Below are 23,986 nucleotides of genomic sequence, written 5' to 3'. Positions count from 1 at the left end.
GTATTATGTTGGTTGATTTTTGTATGTCGAACCATCGGTCTTACTGGTCATATGTACAGTCCTTTTAATGGGCTGTTCAATTTAGTTTGCTAATATTTTGTTAAACATCTTTTGTTAAAGATGTTTGCAGCAGTATTCATTGGGAGTATTGGTCTGTTGTTGTATTGTGGTGTCTTTGGATTTGACATCAAGTAATACTAACCTCATGTAGTTAGCTTGGAAGTATTTTCTCATTTTAAACCTTGGAACAGTTTCAGGAGGATTGGTGTTAGTGATTCTTTAAATGTTTGATAGAATTATTCACTGAAGCCATCTGATCCTGAGCTTTTCTTTGTTGGGAAGTACTGATTACTGATCCAATACCCTTACTAATGATAAGTCTCTTCAGATTTTTCTATTTCGTTGTGATTTAGTCTTTGGTAGGCAGTGTATTTCTAAGAATTTATGCATTTCTTTTAGGTTATCCAATGTGTCAGCATATACTTGTCCATAATGTTCTCTTTTAATTTTTTATTTCTGTGGTATTAGTCATAATGTTTCTTGTTTTATTTCTCTTTTAGTAATTTCAGTCTTTTTTTCTTAAAAATGCTTAAAATTTTAAAGTCATAGCATTCCATTTTAAACTGATAATAACAATTTCAAGTGCATATTAAAACTATTCTTTTGCAGGTCTCCTCTTCACTTTAAGTTATTGATCTCACAAACTATATTTTGATATATTATTTAGTCATTAGCATATACATAGTATTTTAAAAATGTTTTTGTCATTTAAATTATATACATCAAATTTACAATAGTATAGGTTAGTATATTTGTTCATGTATTTACCTTTACCAAAGAACCTTATATTTTCTAAGCCTTTGTATTACTGTCTATGGTCCTTTCATTTTAAGTTGAAGGTTTTCCTTTAGCATTTCTTCTAGAGCATGTTTACTGGTAATGAATTCTCTCAGCTTTGATTTGTCTGAACGTGTCTTAATTTCTTCTCCATTTTTAGAGGACACTTTTGCCAGACACAATATTCTTGGTAGACAGTTTTTTTTTTTTTTCTCTTAGGGCTTTGAATATATTCTCCTACTCCTTTTAGCCTACAAAATTTCTGCTGAGTAATACATTGATAATGTTATGGAAACTCCATTCTACATAACAAGTACCTTTTCTGTTACTGCTTTTGAAATTCTTTGTTTTTTATTTTAGATGATTTGATTATAATATGCCTCAGTATTGTTCCCTTTGGATTTGTCCTATATGGAGCCCTTTGAACTTCTTCAATCACTATACTCATTTCTTTCCTCAGATTTGGGAAATTTACAAGCATTATTTCTTCAAATAAGCTGTCTGCCCCTTTACCTCTCTCTTCTTTCTGGATTTTCCATAATACACATATTGCTTGCTTAATAGTGACCCATAAATCTCTTATACATTTTTTTCACTTTTCTTAATTATTTTTATATATACTTTTTGCTGCGCTGATTCAGTGATTTCAAATGAAGTTTCTTCAATGTGCCTGATTCTTTCTTCTGCCTAATCAAGTCTGCTTTTGAATGCTACTAATACATTTTCAGTTCAGTTGTATTTTCCAGCTTAGAATTTATGTTAATTTTTTTCATAGTTTCCATCTCCATGGATGTTTTTATCCGATTTTTCTAATTTTGTTTACTTTGTGTAAACAAAATTTTGCTTAATTTTGTTTATATTTGTGTTCTCTTTTACTCATTAAGCAAGCATTTTTATGATAGCAGTTTTAAATGCTTTGTAAAACAATTCATATATCTGTATTTCTTTAGGGTTGATTTGTCAAGTCTTTTGATTGGGCCACGTTTTATTTACTTTATAAAACATGGGCCATGTTTTTCTGCTTCGTTGTTGATTAATTATTTTCCTGATCTGTATACTGGCTTTGCACAGATGAGGGTTTCACCAGTCCACCTGGCTGGGAGTTCTAGGACCTCCCAAATAGTTTCTAATCTTTTCATCCTCTTTGTGTCTCCCTTTGGAACTATACCTCTAGCATGCTGTTATCCTGTTTTCAGATACTTCCAAATTGTGGCATCTGATGCCTCAGTGCTCTGAGTCAAGCCAGATAGAAACCAGTCCCTCAGGCTACTCCCAGACAAGATAATACATGGTCCACTCTTTTGTTTGCATTTGGAAAGAGGAGCCCTGTAAGATAGGTTTCCTCCCAGTTGGTTTATGATATGCTGTATAAGAGAAGAGGCATCAATAGGTATGCCAAACACCCTGATTTTTCCTACAGATTTCTCTGGAATTTCATCTTGATTCTAAATGGCCTGGGTGCTGCAGCCTCCCAGTCTCTAGAGTTTTCAGAGGTGTTTTGATACATATATTGTTGTTAACTTGGTGACTCTGTCGGGGAGGAAGGGCCAGTAGCTTCCTAGTCTGCCATCTTGCAGACTTGTCTGGATGCTCTTTTATGCAATATTTTTTGAAATCAAAGTAAATGCAGAGAATTCATTATAGAATTTCAAAAGTTTAACTAAAGATAAGATCAGAGTGTATATTACATTTTTCAAGTGAAGTTCTTAGAGACCATTGACTTGTTACAGGTAATACATCTTCAATGCAAGGAAGAAAAGTTATGTGTAATTTAGTAAGTTGTCACTAGTTCAGGCTCATAGGCTAAGATGGTTGCAACCACTTTAAGGAAGAGATGGAATCACCTTCTGGAAAACAGGTGTTCCATTAGGCTAAGATGCAGAATTTAAAAAAAAAAAAAAAAATAGAAGGAAAACAATGCGCTTACAGAATTAAAAAAAAAAGTTGGGGGAAAATTATGAAATATCAGAGGTGTATTTTGTCTTATTTAATGTGATCAGACAGCCTATGGTCAACAGATAAGCAAAAATGAAGGAAAATTTCAGATGGAAAAGTTAGAGATCCAAAGTGTGTGTATTCTTGCTAACACAAGTTAAAGAGGATATTTTTGATCTTTGTACTTTTACACTCAAAGGAGAAATGTAAATTTTGAAACAAAAGGCATATTATCTGTTGTAAAATGCATCTTCCATTTTGCAAGTCAGTTTGGAAAAAGATAGTAACTGAAAATTTAAAGAGCAAAATTTTAATTCTTATTCAAAATTTGTCTTTGAATTGTCCCTAAATTGGTAAACAAGTCTGAATTTTCTGTACTCAATCCTGTCCAACCTCTAGGCTTCTAGATCTCCTCTCTCTGGCTCATATTTCTCTGTGTACATCTGCTCACATTTATCTTTACTCAAGTCTCCCCTCAGGAAGATTTCACATTTGTAAGAATGTAAGCCGGTGCTCTCTCCTGCCTGGAGTCTTGCATTTAAACATTATTTTGCTGCAAGAGTAAAACAGCCTATTTACCTGTCAAAGGGATTTCAGACCTCAACTAGGAGACTGTAACTGCTGAGTGGAGTGCAGTTGGGAGATGTCACACTTTCAATTTTGCTTCTGCAAATGCTGCTCTGTGTAACATTGATCATGCAAAAAGAGCTACTGATGAGATAGTCTTTGAAAAGTATAAGATATAGAAATGATATTTTATATTGAGTGGAACCATCTTTATAGAGAAAAAACTTGATATGCCTGTACCATATTTGACATATGTTTTCTAAACAGTCTGAGGATAATCAGCAACAAGTATTTTCCAAGAACCCTCAGACAGTTTGGTAGGATTGGAGACATGCAAAACTGACAGCCTCTTAGAATTAATGGTTCTACCTGGAGTAAGAATGCCACCTCAAAAATATTTTATGAACTTATCCAGTTATTTCTTTAGTTAACACATTCTTATGAGCTTAAAATGTGTGCCAGGCATTGTTCCTGAAACTTGCCTTAGAGAAGATAACAGATAAAAATTATTGTCCTCTTGGAGTTTACATTCTTAGAATTAGAAGGGGAGACATAGAGAAGACAATTAGCCAATATGTAAATGTTATTGTGTATTACAAGATGGAAAGTTACAAGTAAATCGAAGTAGGGCAGGGTCAGGGGTATTGGGAGTTAGGAGGGTGGTGCAAATAGACTGCACTCTTAAATTGGTGCTCTTTTGCATAGCAATTCTTAAATACCCCTTTCTCTGCCTTCTGTAGGAGGCTACAAAGCTTTTTTTTTTTTCTGCAAGATCCAGAATATAAATATTTTAAATTTTGTGGACCATATATAGTCTCTGTCACATTTTTCTTGGCTTGTTTTATATAAACCTTTAAGATATATATAAAAAAGTATTCTGAGCTCCTGGGCTATAAAAGAACTAAGAACAGACTGCATTTTGACCATGGGCAGAAGTTTGCCAACCTTTGTCCCGGAAGATGTCAAAGTGCCAAGGTTTGCCATGGAAAAGGGAAAAAAAAAATTGTTCTAATGACTTGATAAAACCCCTATGATTAGAGTAGATATGTAGAGAAACAAGACTCCCAGGAATGACTCCACATATCTTGAGTACTTCTAACTTGGCCAGTAAGAGCACACTTATAATATCCCTTATTTTTAGGACATTAGTTTCAGCAATACAAACCCATTTTTGACATTGAATGTGCTACCATATTTCTGTTAATCAGAGATAGAAATAAGGGGCTGTCTTGAAGTAGCCATGACTAGAGTAAAGCCCTTCCTGAAACGTGCTGGTTGAGAACATTTGGCTGTGCATTCTGGATTAGCAAATGGATATTACCTTCAATTAGGCAACACACACAGTAACATGTGATAGACCGAAACATTTTAATGGCAATCACTGGCTTATAAATGTTACCTTTTTGGCATCTTGACAAAGGCGACTTTAGGTTCTTTATGTCTGAGGTCGCCGACTTAGTTGACTTGGGAGGCAAACCCTTATTGGTTTCCAGGTTTGTCTTCTAGGTCAGTCTTTGGAGAAAGCCCAGATCTGTCACCTTGTCAAGGTGTGGGTAGGATCTGGCTGTGTCTGTAATATGAGATGCTTATAAACATGAGACAAGACTAAGAGAACCAAACATGAGTGATGGAAAGGCCCTGCCTGACTTGATGCTCATCTCTGTCTGTAAACTCAGCTTCCCACTTGCCCACTGAACTCTGCAATCACCTCCACCATATCTGTTGCCAGCATATCCTAACCTTATTTCTTAGCACCTTTGCCCTTGCTATCTCCTCTGTCCTGAGCATGTTCTTCTTTCAGATAATGAAATGCTGCGTTCCATCAACCCTTCATTCCTCTACTCAGATGCCACCTTTACAGAAAGCCCCCCATCCGTGGTCACTCTCTCTCAAGTGACCTGGCTTTATTTTCTTCATAGCTCTGTGGCATGTGCATTTGGTGATTGAATACTTTTCTGTCTGTCCTCCCCAGCATCTAAGGCCATGAGAGCAGGAATCGTGTGCCCCCATTGTCTAGGACAGTGCCAGACACAGAGCTGATAGTCAGGAAATGTTTGCTGAACAAGCAAAGGGAAACAGGAAGAAGATGAGAACACAGATGCACACTGGACACAAATGAGTTTCCCTAGATAATGCTGTCACCTGGGATATCACAGAGGACCACATGCAGCTTTGGTTCAAACTGTGCAGAACACAAGAGACTCCTAAAAAGAACAAAGCTTGGTGTGTCGACTTCTAAAAGCTGTTTTATCAGCATGAATCAATTGGAAATCTTGCTTAGCTAGCAATTGATTTTCCTAGCAATGATGATTAAGCAGCACAAGATGTAAAAATGCTCTCTGCGTCATCAAAGAAAATTAGATTCTGTTAAACACAGAACCCTTGTTAGATGTATTTCCTAATTATTTGAAAATCTGTGAGTCTCTATTAATCAGGCAACATGATTAACTAGGAGAGTTTGTTCCCTGGCCTAGCAAGGCAACACTGGGTTTGCTGTAATGTGACTGCTTAAAGCCAGCAAGTCTGTAAAAATGTCCGGGAGGAAGCAGGAGGCAAATATATTTTAACTATTCATGAGTTGATGTAAAAGCCAATTGTAGGGAAAATTGATACTGAAAAACAAAAACAAAAACAAACCCCCAAAACAGTCAGACTGATTCTTGGTGTTTCACAGTACTAATGATATCCAGTATAAAGCTATGAAATTGCAGATAATGAAGGCTCAGTGATCTGCTGTTACCTATTACCTCTAGCTGAGTTTTATTCCTTCTTTGGATAAATTAACAGAGAAGATTCTTCAACAGAGCCTTACTTGGGAAGAATAGGGTTTGGAGGAAGAGAGTGAACAGATTGATATTGCTCCTGGCTGTCCAGAAATAACCAAATGGAATATCTTGCACCTTGTGTGGCAAGTCAATCAGTATCTTTTTTTTATTTCAAAGTCACAAAAATTTGAATATGGAAACTGTACTGTGAGAACTGGACCAGCAGGGGACATACAAATAAATAGCAGCTATCAAAGTTCAAATGGCCATGGCAATTTCCTCACAGTTTTTGTTTTTTGTTGACCTGAAATTGCAGCATATGCCTAGCAAGTCTTTGATATGAAGTGGTATATCACTGTATGCAGAAAGAATTTGTAATGCCTCTAAGTCTCTGTAGCAGCTTCCTTTTTAAGTGGGATAAAGAGAACATTTGAGAGGTAATGAGTTTTAGGCCCAATGCACTTAGGATGGAGAAAGTTAATAACCACAGGGAAGAAGACATTAGTAAACGAAGCCACTCTTAATCAGAACAGTAGAGAGGGTTTCAGCTCAGAACATCCAGAGTGGGAAAAGAAAAATAAAGGGGCAGGGCAGAAAGCAGCACAGTCCATCTACCTTGTAATAGAAACATAAAACTCATCAAAAAAAGGAAGAAAGAAAGTGCATTCTTGGTTTGTGTCCATCAGGTAAGAAGCTTGGAAGTTGTCACTCCAGCCTAACAAGTAAAAAACTGGAAACTGAAAATCAACAACTCTTCTTAGATATCAGAGAATTGAGGTCACAGGACAAATTGCTGTCCTAAAAATTGAAGAGACAGCCAAGCAGATACAGAAAATTATAATTTACCAGAGCACAGATTCACAAACAGAAACTGTCGTTCATGAGAACCAGTACCAGGGTAGAAAAGCCAAAACTGTCATTGATAAATTGCTGGAGGCTTGGTGAGAATAGATCAGAGAGGTAAAAAGTCCACGGGGACCCAACCTTAGACGGCACTTACGCTTTTGTAAGTTTTTTCTCTAGGAGCACTACTGGGTACTCAGTAAAGACTGGAGAAATATCCCTTCATGCTTCTCAGCATGTAGCCAGTTTGAAATACTCTAGAACATTCTGTTCTTAACAAGTCCTGCCTTTAAGAAAAACCATTTGAGCCCCCGCCTGATGGAGGTAGCTTGGAGAGTGCTGAACATAGAGAATGATTGGACTGTGGGGGTCAGCTGACCCATTTCAAAAATTTTCCAAGAAAGAACTAAACCTTTGTTTTTTAAGCCAATAAGTGACAATCTAGAGTTTTGATTTGAGAAACACTGAAGCTAAAGACAATCTCAAGGGTAAGTGTGGCATGATTAATTAGCCTTTCTACCATGAACAAGAGGAAGCATTGTCATTGTATTTGTCAATGGTGAGACCTTAGCATAGTGATGTCCATTAGAGATTTTCTGCACTGTCCAGTAAAGTAGCTATTAGCACTAGTGGCCATTGAGTACCTGAAGTGTGGCCAGTGCAACTAAGAAGTTGGTATTTTACGTAATGTTGATTTAGCTGTGTATGAATCATGCCTGCCGTATTGATCAGCACAGCACATACCCTATTCGCATGCATATTCTAGATTTGGTGGGGTGAAACAAAGAGCACCTGGATCCTGAGAAGAATTTTTAACCAGTTCTTCCTTCCTTTAAAAAAATTACTCAAAAGTAAATATTTATAACATGATTCTTTTGTGAGCATGGCCTATTTCTTGAATTTCTCGAGACTGTAGGGTGAGGCAAGTATGCCTAATAGTTTTAGGCTTCAAAATATAATTTAGTAAAGATTAACAAAAGTCATGATTTTAAAGATATAATCTACTATACTGAGACATTATCCCCTATACAAAGTGTTGATTTTAGAATTTACCTAAAAGCAAACACCAAGATAAGGGTTTGAGGGGGGATGTATTTGGTGATGTGATTTGAAGAAGCACAAGGAAGAAGAAGGAGGGCCAGTGAAGGGTAGATTAATGAGTAAGCCATTTCTGTGGGAACTGAGGTTCAATCCTATTGAGACCTTCAGAGAGATTGTACAAAGTATACTTATCATTGACCCCCCCAGGAACTGAAGAAGAAGGGGTATTTATCTATTTACTCATATGCCCAATTAGTTAAAAGGTAACCCTGAGGAACATTAATATCCCAGAACTTTCAGCGTTTTAAATCAGAGCTGTTTATTTGCCAAAAGACCTCAAACAGAGGTAGACATGGAGGCTTGAGTAGGAAGCTGCCTGCATGGTCAGGAATTGACCTCCAGAGCTGCAGATGACCTCCAGGGTGGGCTAACAACAGTATTTGCTAAAATGTTCAAGAATATCGTAAAACCCATCCTTGGTCTCATTGAAGGAGCTGGTCTTCCTTCAGTATAAATACCTAATCAGAATATAAGCAAACTATGAAATAGGAAGCTCTTTCTCTCTCCTTATTTCAGAGTCACAATGTCCAATTGACCTCATAGTTCTTTGTCCTCTTCCCAATAAGAGGTCAATGTGTTCAGGCTCCCCTGGTATTTCCTGACTCACCTTAGCCCACATCACCAGCAGTACACGGCGCTTCACTTACAGTCTGCTCTTACTAAATTGTCCATGCTCTTGATTATGTTGCTACATCCAAATGCATCGTTTTCTGGCTCATTATTACAGGATTCTGATATTAGATGTGAGAAGAGCTATACTGTCACTATAAGCATTCATATTCAGTGATATCCCTCAAGAATATGAGTTCTAGTTGAGAAAAGCCAACCATAGAGAAATCTAGAAATGGTGAGACTTGATCCATTAAAACAGGTCAGTAGAGATGCTAGCTGAGCCCTGGAATAAACATTGTCTCTTGCCTACCCAATATCTATCGCCCTCTCTGTCTTCTTTCATCTTATTTCAGAATCATGATTTCTCAAGATATAGACACACCAGGAGCCCAAGAAAGATAAGCTTCTACCCTAGTTTTCAGAGGCGTCTAGACCTGTGCTTGTCCAACACACAGTCCCTTGCTTCTTGTAGTGCTGGAGTGCTTAATATGTGCATAGATTCTGTTGAGATGCACTTCAAGTGTAAATGTGAAATATCTTGTTAATTTTTATGTTGATTACATAGTGAAACAATAATACTTTGGAAGTACTATATCATATAAATATATCAATAATTAATATGATTAATTAATAAAACATTAAAATTTATTGCACCTCTTTCTTTTTACTTTTTAAATATGGCTACTAAATTATTTACAATGTACCTATGTGGCTTGCAGGATATTTCTAATGGACAGTGCTGTTCTAAACAAATCATGATGATCTCATTTCCCATGACTAGTAATCAATTTAGGGGTGGCAATGTGACCCAGTTCTCTCAAGGAGATCTGAGAATAAATATGTGTGTGTAATTCCTGGGAAAGTGCTTGTTTTCTTGATAAAAATAAATAGTCTTGGTTGGCATGTTGCTCTGTTCTTTTACTCTCTTCTCTTACTTTGGTCTGAAACACAGATGAGATGCCTGGTGCTGTGGTAGCCATATCGTGACCGTGAGGCAAGAATAAGCCAACAACTTTAAGGAATAAGTGTAACTCAGTGTGAAAGGTATCAGGTTTTGGATGATATTGTAGAGCACCTGCATCAACACTGGACTGTGCTTCTCTTGACTTCTTGATAAGTCTCTATTAATTTAAGCTCTGCATTGCTTTCAAGGTTTTATTTACATGCAGATAAATTGTGGATTAATGGCAGAGAGCCATTCCATCATCCTCCATTTACACTCACCATACTTAATGGCAAGCCATTTAAGGAAGGCATTTTGAAGGAGTTTTAATCTTATAAAATGGTCTTCATTCACTACTAGAGGGCAGTTTACTAATTATCTTCACTCAAGCTCTGTATTATTTCACCTCTCTATGAAGAGTTGATTCTGTATTTGTGTTTACCTAATATGTAAAATTATTTCACTATATAATCAACATTAAAAAATTAACAAGATATTTTACATTAACATTTGCAGCATATCTCAATAGAATCTTCTCACATTGCAAGTACTCTGGAACTACAAGAAGCAAGGGACTGTGTGTTGGACAAGCACAGGTCTAGACTTATCATGATTAGTTTCTAAAAACTAGGGTAGGAGCTTATCTTTCCTGAGATCCTGGTATGCCTGTTTCAGGATTAGGCTAGTCCTGAAAGTGTGTGTAGCAGACATTGTTGCTATTCTGCACAAGTCTACTTTGCAGGGTTTAGAGTACCAATATCTGCTGCTACAAGCAGAAGTTGTTAACAGCTCCCAGTTACCTCCTTCTCCAAAGAGTTCCTGTCAGCCTATGAGAGTCATCTCACCCAGAAACACCTGAAAGATTCTATGTTCTCCACTTGGGGACAACCCAGAGCTAATGACTGACCTGTAAGGAAGGCAAAAAATGTTGACTCTCTTTTCTCCGGTTGGACCAACTCTATGGTACCATGCATGCTCCAGAGCACCCTATGGGACCTAGGCTGGACTCCAGCTAAGATCACATCATTGCTTGGCTCCACACCATTGCCCTGTCCTGCTTCTCTCATTTCCATTATCCAGAGAGCTCTTGCTCAGTAAGTCACTTGGTCAAGAATCCTTGCCTCAGGCTCTGCTTCTAGAAAATCTGGCTGAAGGCACATTTTTAAAAGAAGTTGACACTCACTGTTATAATCCATTAATCATGAAGAAAATTTATAAGTGCAATTAATGACATTATATCAATGTTTTTAGCAGTATCCTGGAATAGCTACCAATTCTTTAAATAAATTGGTAAAACAGGAATTTTCTGCTTCCATGGGTAATTCTTCATGAATTCTAAGAATTCATGAAGCTAATCTTTATACAAGGAGGAAGGCTATTCCACTGTGTAAAAGTAACATTGTATACCAAATCCTACATAATCTTGTGTTGCCCTGAATCTTCATTTCACTTAAAAATTTAAGCCATCTATAAGCAGCACATTCAAACTAAGTAAAATATCTTTGCTTTAAAACTAATTTTGCTGCACCCCTAATGAAGAGAATAGAGGAACCATAGATGGAAAAGGGGTTTGGGATTGTCACAAAATTGATTTCAGGCTCGACAGGGGCATGAACTAGCAAGGATAGTTCTTTGTAATTTCAGCCAGGTGCCCAGAGGAAATCAATGTGTAGATATGAAAAACATAACTCTACTTCTACTACAGAGTCAGGCACAGAATTCTGGTGGCAGAGTGACTGGGTAAGAGATTCTAATTAGGGAATGGGAAGAAAAGGAAATGAATATGCTCCCCTAAGGATCTGACTGAAGGGTGAAGTTCCCGTTCATTTGCATTAGGTGTTGTAGTCAAAGCTGGTTTTGTTCCATTAGTCAAGGGAGAACTATGGATATGGGCTAGATTTAAATGTGTTTTGTGTAGCATTTCCTGTGCTCTCTCTTCTTTACATTGCCCAATTACATGGAAATGCTTAAAATATTTTGAGAAAGTAGGTTATAGGTTTTATGTTCTTTGGAAAAATAAATTGCATATATCTGGAAAAAGGCAGCTCTACTGCTTTGGTCATTAACATTATCAGTATTGTTGTGTGGGTTCAGATGAATCTATAGGCTATCTTGAAAAGATGAAAGATGCATTATCCAGAGTTTTTTTTTTTACTAATTTACTTTCACACAAGCACCCCCATGGCTGTTTTTATTCATTCAACAAATACTTTAAAGTTCCTACTATACCAAGACTTAGTGTGAGACTTTGGCAAGATCTTATGACTTCACAAGAGAAAAAATATATACAAATAGAATTCCAGATCAACATTGAGAGAGTTGTATGTTAAAAGACAAACACGTGAAGTGCCCTGGGGATTAAGAAGAGAAAAGACTATCTTTAGCTACTGCTGTGACAACTGGAGGAAAAGGTGGCAAATATCTGAAATCATTATTGTAGACATCATGTTGAATATTATTAAGACAGTCTACATGTTAAGCAGAGATAAACAGGGCTATGGTTTAATGAGCTAATCTCTCTCATATACTAAAATCACTCTTCTAAGTATTTTGAGTGCTAGAAACTTTTCACAAAGACTGAAAATCCAGGAGTTATTTTTCAGAAAACTTCCAAAGATTTCAAAAAAATGACTCACTAAATAGAAAGCTCTTTACAAAAATTGCTGGAGACAAAGTCCCAAAGAAAAGAATTCTGATGACATCTATTTATTAAAAGAATTTTTTTTCCCAGCATCACTTCAAAGTGAAGAATTTCAATTTGAGGAGTCAAGGTTTCCAGGGTCAGAGGTTTCTAAAAATCATCAAAAACCAAGACAGAGAAAGAAAAAATATATAGTCACATCTCATCTCTGGATTTCTGAAACAATGAAAAATGAGAGGGAGGGTGAAGGAAGGAGAGAGAAAGGAAAAGAAAGCACAGATTTACTAATGAGTTTAGAGAAGATCTTATGCTCTTACATACTTGACCATATTTTCAAAAAGAAAAGGAAAAACATTCATTAGCTTGAGGATGAAAGTAAGGTAGATATTGGAGAGAATAAAAAGATTTAACAGACATCAGAATTTTTACTTTTATAATATTTTTTGCTTTTGAGATCTGCAATAAATTTTAGGAATTTGTTTCTTGATTCTGTGTGTAGATGAGCTTTATTTTAAAGCAGAAAGTTGGTCTTAGTAATCTATGTTTATATAATATTTACTGATTCATCAACTACTGGATATTTACCCTGTGCCAGGCATTGTGCTAGACATCAGGGATAGAGATAAGATTTAGTACTCACAAGTTGTAATCTAAGGTGACAAACAAATTTATCTCTCATATCAATACTAATAACACTAAATGTATAATATGTTTCATACTCTACTAAACACCATATATTGGATTTATGAAGATGGTGGGTTTTTACTATTAAATTAGATTCTTACTCTTAATAAATAGGAGCCCATAGTAGTTAAGTAACTTGCCCAAGATCCCCTCTGCTGAGGTTAGGCTCCTAACCATCACACTATTTGTGTATTATTTAAGAGCTATGTTAGAGTCTCTAATTATTTTTGCAAAAGAGGTGAGAAACCCTGCCTGCCTAGAGTTGGGGATAGGGGGAAGGAAGAGAATTTGTTAAGGTTCTCCAACACTGGAATATTTGAGATGAATCTTAAAGAATGAGTGACTGGGGGCAATGAGAAGAGCCTATGCAGAAACACAACAATAAGAGCAAATAGTTAGCTCAGGATGGGACACTGAGTAAACTGGAAAGAGAGGCAAGAGCTAAAGCTGGAAAAGCACGCAAGATTCCAGGGAACCTGGCATGTCTTGCTTATAGGTGTTTGACATGATCGGGGAGGGTTATATATTAAGGCAAGTGCCACAAAAGCAGACTGTGAGACAAGGATTCATTCAGCTATAAATGATTTATTAAGGCAGCACTCCCAGGAGAAACTGGGTGAGGAAAGAAGGACAGGAAAGGAAAAGAGGCTAAGCAAGCATGCACTTTCAGGTAGAGTCTTGGTCTCAGTCTGATCCCATGTAGGGGCTCTGGAGTCTAGCATACATCTCAGAGTAAATTTTGCATAAAAGCAAATATTCTGGGATTCTTACAGTCCCAGAGAGATATAAACTCCCAGAGACTTCCAGTTCTCTGTGAATATGGGTGAAGCAACTCCAGTCACCCAAGGGTGGACGTCTGAAAAAGAGTGAAGAATACAGTCATTTATCAGCAAAGCAGGCAGAAACTGGGACGCTGTGAACAGGGACATGGACAGGGAACATGGACAGGGAACATCAATATCTGTCACAGCTGGTAATCCCATAACTGTCATTAGAATAGACATTCAATTAGGATGGTTGTCATTAAAATAGGCATGTCTATTCAAAGACATTTAAACTCTTGAATTGAAACATGTTAAAGTCTCCAGGAGAAAAGAAAGTTGTCTATTAAGCAATAATAGTAACACAGGCAGAGATGAAAAGCCTGTGGAATTATAGGAGATTAGGATAGAAATCAGAAGGAAGCTTAGAAATTACCCAGCCTGAGGACTATGTGGAGATGAAGAAACCACAACCAAGGAAATCACTACATTCATATAATTAGTAGAAGTTTTTTTAATTTGATAAAATTAAGTTTTAAATTTGGTAAAGTGAATGTGTTTCCATATGTGTATCCTAGGAGGTAGAAAGAGGTGGGAAGATGAAGTATCCTAGAAAAAGACTTCTCCAAAGTCTCTTTGGGCATTTTGCCTTGAAAAACCAGAAGTTTTTCCTCCTGATTCCAAATTGAGTCTATTTTGTGTCCTATTACTTTCTATCCCACACCTTTAATGCTGAGGAGACATTCTATTCTAACTTAAAGTTGAAAAATGACAACATCTATCTTAATCACTGAGATTTTAATTGATTAACCATGCCTTGTCCCTTCACTGTCAGCCTAAGCATGTTTCCTAAGCTCCCTTGCAGTTTGGTGTGGCTTTGTAATTGAATCCTGGGATGTAAATAGAGACGATACACCTAGAAGCACCACTTCCAGGCCTTCCCACAAAAATATTCAGGTAGCCTTCTGTGTTCCTGTGTTCCATATGCTGGCCATAATAAAGAGAACTCCAAGAAAATGGAAAAAGGTAGGTCAACAAAATGATAAGATTCTGGATCTCTAAACTATGTAGAGCAACCCCTCCTCCCCAGCTCAACTAATCATCCCACATTGAACTATAACACGGGCAAATAAATAGTAAATATTTATTTTGGTCAATGACCTAAATCTGGACTTGATTTGCTATAGCAGTTAGCTACCCCTACTAATATGTAAAATTGGTAAGATCGATCAAACCTTATCAATCAAGTGCCTTTTGAGCCACTCTAAGGCACCAGGCTGGTATAGTGGGAAACCCAAAGATAAATAAACATGACCTTGTTCTGAAGTATTCTCCTGTGTCATAGCCAGTGAGAAGAGACATGAACACATGAGGACAGGTCAGGACAGTAGATTCTATTGGAATTACAAGCAATAATAAAACACTTCTGGTTGCATGGATGATCTTTCAAAGAAATAGCAGCTTACTAAAACCTTAAAGGATTAATCGGTATTTTTATAAGTTAAGATGGTAGAGTGAGAGTCAGTCACATGTAGGGATGACTGAAGCAATGAAAGGATATGGGAGTTCTCTTGGGATGTAATCAAGAAGCATGGTAAAACAATGGAACCAGATTTTTGAGGACATTGCATTTTAAACTATATGGTTTAATCAGGTAGCTGTTACTAGATAGCAAGTGGCTCCAAAATTTAGAGACTTAAAACTACAATTTAGTATTTCTTACAGGTCTATGGTTTGCCCAAGAGAGTTTTTCTGCTAAGGTACAAGCTTGGCTGATCTGACTGGGCTTGCTCATTCATCAGCATTTAGCTAAAGGGTGTGCTGGAGATTGGCTGATCTGAGATGATCTCAGCTATTACAAATCGCCCCTATTTTTTGTTTCTTAAGTTCTTCACCATGATAGCTTAGAATTATTTTTATATCAGTAGCAGGGGACAAAAGAGAGAAATCTGAAGTGCATAAGTACTTTTTAAAGTCTTTGCTCGCATCCAGTTTGCTTCTGTTCCATTGCATAAAGCAAGTCTCATGATCAAGCCCAGCGTAAGTTGGGAGGGTATACCACAGGGTATCAATAGAGAGAAGTGTGCAAAACTGGGACTATTAATGCCAGTGATATCCATAATTGGTACATGCACTCAGAGATGTGAATAAATAACTCTGAAACTGGAACCACCTGGGTTCAAATCCCAGCTGTATGATCTTAGGCATGGTATTTAAACTTTCTGTTCCTCAGTTTTCTTATATGAGAAATGGGGATAAACTATCACCTATATCATAGAAGTGTTTGAGGATCTAATAAGTTAATATATGTAAAGTGTTCATAGCAGTGTTTGGCACATGTTAAGTTCTCTCCATATACATGTTAGTTATTACCAGGTCAATTTTAGAAATTTGGCCAAGTGAATGTGTTTCCATATGTGTATCCAAGGAGGTAGAAAGAGGTGGGAAGATGAGGTATCCTAGAAAAAGACTTCTCCAACGTCTCTTTGGGCATTTTGCCTTAAGCTACCCCAGATTACAATTCCAGTTTCTTTATTAGCTGGTGGTATTTTTGTAGATAGTCAAAGCCCAATTTCTCTTGACAAAGTTAAACAGTCAACGAAGACGTTACTCAAGGCTGTTTCAATAGTGGAGAGAGGCCAGATCTGAATCTGAACTAAATATCTCTAAAACAAAAGATGAAGGGTTTTTAAGAGCTGGGGTGAGAGGGAGATCATAGGTCATCTGTGTGTGCTAATTGATTTTATCCAAATTAAAAATAACCCCTTCCCACAAGATCAGCAAATCCTCTAGTGTCTTCATGATATGAGGCAGTTTTGCAACTGGGAAATTAGCCTTCTTCCCTTCCAGAGGAACTGGGAGATAGGGGACTATCCTCCTTGATGATCACATTTGAAAAAATGGTTCACAGGGCCTTGAGAAAAACACCCCTGGGTTGGAAAACTGGCAAGATGCTTTTAAAGGCGTTTTATATCAAACAGACAGTGAAAGGGTTTACAACTATGAGTTTTGTAAAGTAAATGCTCTAAGAAAAGGGAGATCAGGGGACTAGAGCTGAGAGGGCACCTGATTAAACTGTAGTCAAGCTGAGGGAATGTTAGGGCCTTCTTGATCAAGAAAATCTTGTAGAGTTTCTATGCACTTTACCACTTCAACCTTAAACTGAGAAATTAAAAAGATTCAGTAGTTGGCCAATCAGTAACTTTTTGTCTAACAATATTTCTTGTGGGATTTGAAGCCCGTGGTGAGTAACTACTTTAGACACTAAACAGGGCCCTGGTGAATATTCAAAATGCCTATTTCATGGCCACGGATACTCTAAACAAAAATGTTTTACATGAATCAAGAAGAGAAGGGCGTTTAAAGTTTTTAGAGCCAATGACATTAATCAAAGCAATGAGCCAAAGGAAAGAAGAGGCACTTTCAATTTCTGTAACATTTTATTATTTAGTTTGTAATGCATCTATGCAGTTCTTTCTTGGAATAACATGCTTCTTGGAGCATATTTTTATTTGGATCTGGTGGTGCAGATGGTGCAGGAAAGTGTGAGTCTCTTGGGGTGCTGAGAAAATGAGAGGGTTGGGCTGGAATATAGAATGAGGAAGAAAGACCTATTTAGATGGTAAAGGAAAAGAGGGGAACAAAAAGAAATGTTGATGATGAGGTCTGAAGGGTGAAAGACAAAGGTACCTTACAGAGTAGCATGGACAACATATTTGTCTACCTAAGCCTCCTCCACATTTATTTTGGAAAACTCAGTACCATTCCCTTATTTAGGGTAACTCTTCTTCCCTCAGTTTCCCATGGAGTAGTTCTACAGGGCATGGACAATGCTAAGACCTGAATCAACAGGAGGGTTGTGTGTGCCACCCAAGATAAGCTAAACAGTGGTGTTTAAATGATGTAGACCAAGATGGATGAGACATTGTAGAGTGGCCAATTGTCCTTTTATCCTCATGACTAAAGAGTTTTCCAACGGAATGGGGTTTTAAGAGCTAAAATCAGGACAAGCCCAGAAAAAGCAGGATACTTGGCAGTTTAGATGAAGGTTTCTGTAGCTCACAATCAATCTTATCTTGATGAATAAGGTGGAAAATTATTGTAGTCAGATTGATCAGTTTTCAAATGAAAATCACCTTATGAGAAATCTGGTAGAGATCTTTGCTTTAATACCCCTCATGCTCAAACTGATTTAGTTAAGACAAGCATATGAGTTGGGATACTAAATAAGGGATTATAATTTTAGAAAATGTGAAAGGGCACATCTAATATTCTCTACTTAAAAATAAGATTTCATAAAATTTCTCCCATTTGGCTAAAAGGTCACATCACACATTAATTATGCCATATCCTCATCTCTCTCCCTAAACTTCACAGGTACACATAGAGCACTATTAGTGAGGTATTACAGAGAATGGGAAAGAAATAGCCTAAAATGGTTAATTGCATCTACATTAGTTACTAATGTATTGTATACCATCCAATTCTGCATTCAGATGGTAACAGTTCTCTAAAGCCTAAAGTCTTGGTTTGAGTTTTCCACAAAGGAAAACCGGAGACAAGAATACCAGTGGAAGTCATTTATTTGGAAGTGAGTCCCAGGGGCAAAAGTAAGGGAGTGTGGAAAGGGGACAGGGAAGAGAGAAAAGCCAATAAGGGTGTATGAATCCTCTGGTTGCTGCTGTAAAAATCTGGGGCTGAATCCCGCTGAGAATTTGAGAAATTATGTAGAAATTTCCCCACACTTATAGGAAGATGAAGATGCAGGAATATTTGTCCAGTGGCTCTCTTCAAACCCCAGTTGAGAGCTGCCCCTAAGGGTGTTAATGGCCTGAGCGTTGGGGTTTTGCAGTTTGGCAATGTTTCATGGCTAAGATGCTGTACTTCACTGACTCGTGCCCCACCCCAGTTGTGCAGAAATTAGTTGGGCCAAGGCAATGAGACACAATACACCAGAAGCATCTGCTGCAGCATCTTACCATTTCTGCATGTAAAATATTTTCCTTATACCGTCACCCTACAGGAACCTAACATAAGCTAACGAAGACTCTTGAAGATGGTATAGGAGCAACAGGCTTATTTACTAATGATCAACTGAGGCTGAGAGAAGTTAAGGAGTGACTTAAAACCACATATGGACTCTTGGTAGAGAAAGATAAGAAACTGAAATTTCTTTCCTTCATTCCAGGGGATATCTGTTCACACTGAATGTGTGAGTGTAGCCTAACAGCCTGGAATGTGGGACAGCTGCAAACATGATTTTGATATTAATGTGGGAATGATACAAAGTTTCTCTCCTCTCATGCTTTGAAAATTATACTTAATAGAAACATTTCATTGTATAAAAACAAAACAACACGTGCTATTTGGAAATAGAAATTGTGAAGTTGAATACTGAGCACAGTACCTGCTTACTGGGAAGCATCAGGCAAAAATAAAATGCTTTAGCTTAGTTTCAGTTTCTTCATCTGTGAAGTGAGTATGGCTTACTCTGTCTTGAGGTATGCTGCCGAAGGTTAAATGAAATCAATTAGGTAAAAAGCATTGTAAGTCGTGGCTACCAATGTTGTCAATATCATTAAAAGTACCACTGAAAATTTCCCCAAGTGTGACTTTTTGGAGGGTCTCTGAACCTGAGCTCCGCATACTTGCTTTCCAGTGCCCCTCCATACTGCTGAAGACCACCATGGATACGATGAGACATGCAATAAAGATAAGGAGCAAAAGTTAGCGCGGTGGCTCAAGCCTGTAATCCCAGCACTTTGGGAGGCCGAGACGGGCGGATCACGAGGTCAGGAGATCGAGACCATCCTGGCTAACACCGTGAAACCCTGTCTCTACTTAAAAAAAAAAAAATACAAAAAACTAGCCGGGCGAGGTGGCAGGCGCCTGTAGTCCCAGCTACTCCGGAAGCTGAGGCAGGAGAATGGCGTAAACCTGGGAGGCGGAGCTTGTAGTGAGCTGAGATCCGGCCACTGCACTCCAGCCCGGGCGACAGAGCGAGACTCCGCCTCAAAAAATAAATAAATAAATAAATAAATAAATAAATCCACAAAAATTTATTGTCAATATAACGACATATTGATTGTTTATTGACTGAACTTTAGCACATGAAAATTGTGTTTGCAAATAAATACAGACTAACCCAGCAAGGGCAATAATGGTTTGTTAAAGGGGTAAAACCAAAAGTATCTTAGACTACTGTTCAGTTTTTTGGTTACAGTGTTACAAAGAGCCCAGTGAGTTTGCTGTGGGTTTGTGTATTTCTGTTTGACTATATAGCAGGCCCCAGAGAATACGGGATACTTTTCGTATCTTTGTTGCACGATTCCTTCCCTGGAACCCCCGAGAATGGCTTTGATTATTTACTCTCACAATATACTTGAAAAGAAGTCAGCATTATTTTGTTTGGCACATTTTTTTCTTTATTCTTTCTGGTTTAAAATTGCTCTATTAAGTAATATGCAAAAAAAGGCTTTACCCCAGGCCAGACGGACTTCAATGAAGGAGGTTATAAAAGAGCTGAGTTAAACTCACTGTTACATCAAACTCAAACCTTCTAGGTGATAATCCCTGAAGTCAAATTTCAAACTCTTTAGTTTTTGTTAAGCAGCCTGTAGGCAACTTCACTAATAAAAGCCTCTTATCTGTACTATATATCAAAGTTCACAACAATGAATCTCCACCATTATCATATGCACAATTTATGAACAGTTAGATAAAAATACGTATTTTTTTCTATATATTGATAGGGTGGAGTATGCATTAAACTTGACCATTGACAGCTCTTGCCAAGAACTAAAAGACCAGCAATAAAATAAATACATAAATGTAAAAATTAAAAAAAAAAATACTACTGGTACATTTACCAACATGGATGATTCTCACATGTATTTTGTTGAGTGATATGGTTTGGCTGTGTACCCATGCAAAAATTTCATCTTGAATTGTAATCTCCATAATCCCCACGTGTCAAGAGAGAGGTAATTGAATCTTGGGGGCCGTTTCTCTCCTTGCTGTTCTCATGATAGTGAGTGACTTCTCATGAGATCTGATAGTTTTATAAGTGTTTAGTATTCCTCCTGCATTCATTTCCTTCCTGCTGCCCTGTGAAGAAGGTGCCTTGCTTCTCCTTTGCCTTTGCAATGATTGTAAGTTTTCTGAGGCTTCCTCAGCCATGCTGAACTGTGAGTCAATTCAAACTTTTTCCTTTTACAAATTACCCAGTCTCAGGCAACTCTTTATAGCAGTGTTAGAAAGAACTAATATATTGAGTGAAAAAAAATAATGAGACAAAAAGAGCTCATGTTGTATGACTCCATTTATATGAAGTTCAAGACCAGGTAAGACTAATCAATGGTGATAGAAGGCAGAGAGTGGCTATCTCTGGGTCAGTGTATACTGGGTGGACCTTAGGGAGCTTTATGAGATATTAGAAGTGATCTACATCCTTATCTGGGTGATAATTATGAGGGTTGCATATATACATAAAATCATGAAACTGTACACTTAAGAATCCCACCTTGTACACTTTATTGTATGAATGTTACATTTCAGCTTGATTACAGACACACACACACACACACACACATACACAAACATGTACATGATGAGGGACCCAGGTAGTAAAGAGTAGGTTATTTTAAAAACAACTAGTTTAGTGGTTCTCAAATCTATCTGTGAATAAGAAGTCACCTGGAGAGCCTGTTAAGAATACAGATTTTGTCTGGGTGTGGTAGCTCACGCCTGTAATTCCAGCACTTTGGGAGATGGAGGCAGGCAGATCACTTGAGGTCAGAAGTTCCAGACCAGCCTGACCAACATGGCAAAACCCCTTCTATACTAAAAATCAGTGGGGCGTGGTGGAAGGCGCTTATAATCCCAGTTACTTAGGAGGCTGAGGCAGGAGAATCACTTGCACCTGGGAGGTGGAGGTTGCAGTGAGCCAAGATCATGCCACTGCACTCCAGCCTGGGTGACAGAGCCAGACTCCATCTCAAAAAAGAAAAAAATAAAGAAAAGAAAAAAGAAAAAATACACAATTTTAGGCTGCGTCTTTGACAGATTTGGCCTCTGAGAGTAGGGCCTAGGGATGAGTACTTTAATTTTTTTTTATATGCACTCCAAAGTGATTACCACATGATCAGTCTGTAATTGTCTACATGTGGCATTTAGGAAGCAGAGTTAGTCTAAATATGGACTATGATGTGTGTTCAGAGATCCTTTCCATTGAGGGGCAATCTTAAAGTGACCAACAATGTGTTGGTCACTGTAAGAAGCCCAGGTTTCCCAAGTAATGTTTTATGTCCCTCATGACTCTGTACATCACCTTTTCTGACCCCCATGAGCTTCCTTTCCATCTCCATCTTCCAAAACACTCCACTGTACCTGCAGAATCCCCAGTCATAAGTAAAATCCCCTATAACCACACCCTTTCCTGGGAATATTCCCTTCACTTCTTGTTCTAGCTTAGCACTTAGCTTCCTTTGTAGATCAACTGATGGTTGCTTTTCTTCTCACACTGTCAGTGCCAGCTACTCTGAAGATGGGGTGGGTGTCCTGCTTACTCTTTAGTGTGATCTCTGAGTCATCTCCCAAATTCCTCTCTAAACACCGCTCCCTACAACTTAGAATCCCAGGCCACTGCCATATTCCTCCTCCTGCTACTCCCCCCTTATTGCAATTATCTGTCAACTCAATGGCTTGTGGACTCTGTTACTTGGACGTTTTAGCTCCTAGACATCTGTCAGACTCTATTTCTAATGTCTTGGTGACTCGGTTTCTTATTTCTCTTGCCATACTATTGCCCTGCACCCTACTTCACTCACATTGAGTCTTCATACCTGAGATACTATCATTGCCAATAACTGTACCCCCTCCATCCTCTCGGGGTCAAACATCTCCCACTACCACTACCACCTCCACACCTTCCTTCTCACTCCCTCTGATACACCACCTGTATAGTTCTTAAATGCCACTGAGAACTTCAAGCAGCTGATGCTATCACCTCTTCTTAGTCCCTCAAAACCATACAAAATTATCTTTCTCCTTATCCATCTTAAATTCTGCGGCCAGCCATTATAATCACATTTTTGCCAGAAAACAACACTTTGCTCAAGTACTTGTGAAACTAAGCCATAGCCTTTGCTAAATCCAACTTTCTGTCTGCCCTATACTTGGTCACCTAGAGCTGAAAGTGACTGGAAGAAAAAAAAACATACAGCCATGATTGTTTGTCTCACACTGACTTGCTATCATCAACCTCAAGAGGATCTTACCACTATATGGTACTTACATTTTCCCCAGTCTATTTATTTATTCTCCAATCTCCTAGGCAACTATTTCATACGTTTTAATCTCTGCTCTACTCCTCCACACCTCCCTCGTCATCCTCAATCTCAGATGATGGCTCTGTTTTCTATTTCATAAAGAATATGGAAATGTACCTAAGAACACTCCTGCAGTTTCACTGCCACTTGTCCCTGCTTAGTTCCATCCATGCCCTATATTTGGTTTCTCTCCTATTAAGATCTCAGCATTGCCCGTACTTCTAGCTAAGAGCAATCCCTCCATTTATCCACCAGATTTCATCCCTTTCTCACTTTCTAAAGATGTCAGTCCAGAAATTCTCCCACTCTCATCATTTTTTTTAATTGGAATTTTCCCAACAACATGCAAGCACTTTTCCATTCCTAATGCTATCTAGTCATTACCTCATTTCTTACCTTCCCCGTATAGCTTATCTCTTTGAGAGAGTTGCCTAGTGCAGTCTTCTATTTGCCTCTTTCATTCCCTCTTGAGCCCACTCTGATCAATGTTGTCCCCATGACACCACTAAAACTGCTTCAATCAAGGCCATGAATGATTTTTTCCACATTTACAGATCTCATTGTAAATTTATTCTAATTTCTTGTTTTACTTACTCTTTCAGCAGTAGATGATCAGCTTCTCTCTTACTTGAAATGTCTTCTCTATTTGGCTTTCTGAGTACCATAGAGATTATCCAATAGGTATTTAAAATAAATTTATTAAAAACTGAGTTATTATTATTTGACTGAAAACATTCTCATTTGCAATCTTCTTCATCTCAGCAATTCTCAGGCTAAAACTCTTGGTATTATTCTTGACTCCTCTGATAAACTTTCATCAGATAAACCTCTTCCATCAGATCAACCATATCTGATGAACAAGGAAATTCTATTGGTGCCCATTTGAAGTATATCCAGGATTTGAGAACATCACATCTTCTTCACTGTTAGCATTTTGGTTAAAGCCACCATTATCTCTTACCTGGATG

This window comes from Macaca fascicularis, chromosome 10, assembly GCF_037993035.2.
Source record: "Macaca fascicularis isolate 582-1 chromosome 10, T2T-MFA8v1.1".
NCBI lineage: Eukaryota > Metazoa > Chordata > Mammalia > Primates > Cercopithecidae > Macaca > Macaca fascicularis.
This window is presented reverse-complemented; position numbering follows the sequence as displayed.